This window comes from Lepeophtheirus salmonis, chromosome 14, assembly GCF_016086655.4.
Source record: "Lepeophtheirus salmonis chromosome 14, UVic_Lsal_1.4, whole genome shotgun sequence".
NCBI lineage: Eukaryota > Metazoa > Arthropoda > Copepoda > Siphonostomatoida > Caligidae > Lepeophtheirus > Lepeophtheirus salmonis.
In genome coordinates, this window is record NC_052144.2 from 18,143,058 (window position 1) to 18,146,604 (window position 3,547).

General features: G+C 31.6%; 1 long non-coding RNA gene across 1 annotated transcript; it reads left to right on the forward strand.

The window, feature by feature from the left end:
• The first annotated feature begins 2,337 nt into the window (after positions 1-2,337).
• On the forward strand, positions 2,338-3,333 carry LOC139907259 (uncharacterized). Its single transcript, XR_011783721.1, has 3 exons — positions 2,338-3,028; positions 3,082-3,221; positions 3,284-3,333. It is a non-coding gene; the product is annotated as an uncharacterized lncRNA (long non-coding RNA).
• Positions 3,334-3,547: the final 214 nt, after the last annotated feature.

A 3,547-nucleotide genomic window follows, 5' to 3' on the forward strand; every position in this document is an offset into this window, starting at 1 on the left:
CACATTGTTGAAGCACCCTCAGTTGTCCTTCCATGAAATCATCATGTCCTGACGTCTTTATTATAGAGCCCATAGTCCCGTTGAAGGATAAAGTACAAATAACTCTCGTCGTGATGACTGCATCTGTCTTTAGGTGAGCCCGAGTCGTCAGTGGCATAGCCACTGCCCAATTTTCGTTTTTTAGTTCTATTCCGAGTGCATCCCTAATTTTCTGTTCCACGATTTCCCTTACAGGTATCACTTTACTACATTCATAAAAAGGCTAGAATGAGGATTCCGTGGGATCCTTGCTGAAAGAGCATAAGCCTCTCCGTTTCATCTTTTTTCGACTTGTTGATGAAGACTGTTGACATAGCGAGACGAAATCTTAAGCCATCTCTCTCTTGAATCGGCGAAAGGATATCTCATGATCGATCGCCATCCCACTTTCTTGATCCCCGTGAATGTTCTATACAGGTTTCAGAGTCGTTTGTAAACTAAAACAATTGGGTGGGGTTAAATACTTTCATTTTCACGAGCTCCTCTTAAACATATTGTATATTGAGAGCCTCTAACGTAATGTAAAAAGATAGTTTTGTTTGTACTATATTGGGGTAGGGTGGGTCTTAAAAATCAATGTTATTCTTTTATTTGTTTCACCCTTACAAATTTGTTTACTTTAAATAAACCTTTGTTGTGCAAAATAGTTTTACTTCAATTAATATTTAATGTTGCTCCTGGATTCTATTATATATACAATATTTAGGAAAACAAAGATTTGATATTTCTAATTTCTTGGAATAATATTAAGTAACACAAAACCAACTATGTCTGTAAGCAGAAATAAAGTTTATGACAATACAAATACCTTAATTGGTTTTGTAGGTAAAATCTTTAATCCTTTAACATCAATTAGATTATTTAATATTGTTTGTGTAACAAAGTAATTTTTTCTACAAAGCGAAGCATTATTTGGTGCACTCATCCTCTCTACGCAGTGGTCGGTAAATTTTAATACATTCTTCTATTAATTTGTGTTTAAACATAAAAATATTGATTTTTAAAATAACAATAACAGCCACTTTAAATGTAGGGCTTCTTTATCAAGTTCACAGGTTTTCCTGGTTTCTTTTTGTTTTATATTAGACACAGTGATGCAAATCAATTGCTTTTTTTTTTTAGCTCGCCTGAATATTCAGAGTTGGCTACTCTAAGAGTTAATTTTCATTTTCTAAGCAGCTGTCATTATTATTTAATACCTAATGAGTAGGCTTTTTGACAAAAAAAAAATGAAAATGATGAATGTCAAATTTTTTAAATAAAAATTTGCTTGTATTTATCTACATCATATACATAGTTCGCGTTATTAATTTATATAGTGAGGATATTTAAATATGCATTGAAATTATCATAAGAAATTAAATGATACATATGTTTTCTAAAGGTATTTTTCTTATTTAATTTTTACATGTGTTGTTTTTAATTGACTGCTCCATTTTGACTTCATATATATTGTATATTTGATGCATACATCTATATACTTAGGGTTGTAAATTTTAAGGATTTGTGGCCTTTAAAAAAGAAAAAAATAATATGGCATCCTAGGTAATTGGAATAAAGTTTTGGAGGAGAGAAGTATAGCTCTTATGCCGTTTCATTAGATTACATTAAATCAGCTATAAGCATAAGTCCCACTCCATATCAACCAAGTATATAGACTATGTGGCAGCATTTAAGGGTGGCAATGTATCTCATTAAAAGAACATTTACTTCTTATTTAACAGTTCGCTTTAGATCAACCTACCAGTGTGAATCTTCATTTTCTCACATGAACAACATAAAATTTGCAACAACCTGTTACTACCCTCACTATGTTAAACTATTTTAATCAACCCAGTGTCACACAAAGGGGAAAATAAATATATTTCTTTTTATCCACTCAATGTGAAGTACTTTTAATCCCTACGAAAAATTACAGAAAAAAATAAAAAAGAAAGAGCGTGAGAATTTGTTTCATTGAGTTTAAGAGAAATTAAATTATTAACTGGGTAATTCCATGTCAAGTGTATACACTTTTTTAGGATTTACCGTCCCCAATATTGATGATTTTTATTACACTTATTGAACGTTATAACTCCTTGTGCGAAATTTAAGATAGATGGGACACACAGGGGGGTCATTTTAAGGGCGCTCAAAGTTCTGGAAAATGTCGAAACAACCCGTGCCCATCTTATACTTAAAAAACAATAACTCCCTGCATTGTGATTGTATTTTTACTTTCTTTACATCAAAATACTCAATATAAATATATTACAAAATAAGTGTGTATGCACTAAAAAAGAACATATATTTTAAATTACACATAACTAAGGGTGATAATTTTGGTAAGAATAGAAAAGCGTGCGAGCAGAAGAGAAGAAATACTTATGGCATCATTGATTAAATAATATACATCTTCTTCTATCAATCAAGAACGTCATCATTCCCGCCTTTATTATTCAATATTAATATAATATTAGATGGTGATAGTCGATAGAGAACTGAATAAAATGCCTAAAATAACGTCGCCTTCTGTCTGGATTTCTGAAAATGGAGGCCCAGGAATTTGGGAATTACTTACCAGATGAGAAACAGATGGTTTGTCGAAATAAATGTGCCTTTGGTCTCCTATCTAGAATTACACGCCACTCATTATTCTCATCTCATATCAAGAGAATGGATATTCATCTAAAAAATCAAGTTAATGATGAATACATCAAGTCAGACTTTAACTTTGATCTCACAAAGATGCTTATTGCATGTAATATAACCTTATCAATTGCTAATCATCTATGTTCAAAAAGTTTATGGAGAAACACACGAGTAAACCTATCCCTTCCCGAGGAGCCATCATTAAATTAATGGAGGCTGTTGGTACTGATGTCATTTATAGAAATACATATAAAAATGTTTTGAGTCGTCTACACCAAATGACGATCAAGTTATCAGTGAAAAGTATAAAATATTTACTAATTTCGAAATGAAACTCTGAATTTTGTACTATCTAACAGTAAGTATTCAATCTTTTTTTAAATCTAAGCCTAAAATATGATTCTATTTTAGCTAAACATATCAAGAATTATGATACACAACTCATTAAATAGTAAAAACAACTGCTTAAATGGTCACAACAACGGGGGTAGTAGCTTTGGATGGTTCGCAACTAGTTTGTCTGAGACTAGTTTCTTCACTTAAAGACTTGGGTATGATCATTAGGTTTTCCAATATTACATAGTCAATAAATATTACTTCTTTATCACTTAAGGCTTAGCTATGGTTGATAGGCTCCAAGAAATGGTGTTCAGAAAACTCATACAACAAAAACAACTGCTTAAATGGTCACAACAACGGGGGTAGTTGCATTGGGTGTAGCATTATAATTACCAATTGTGTATATATGTTGTTATATAAGCATAAATAGCGGAGAAAAAAATCTTTTTGATGCTCTTAATAAGGAGTAATATCGCCGGACATTACTATACAATTAGCTTTTGCTCTAAATCTTTACGATGTCATGTTAGAAAACTAC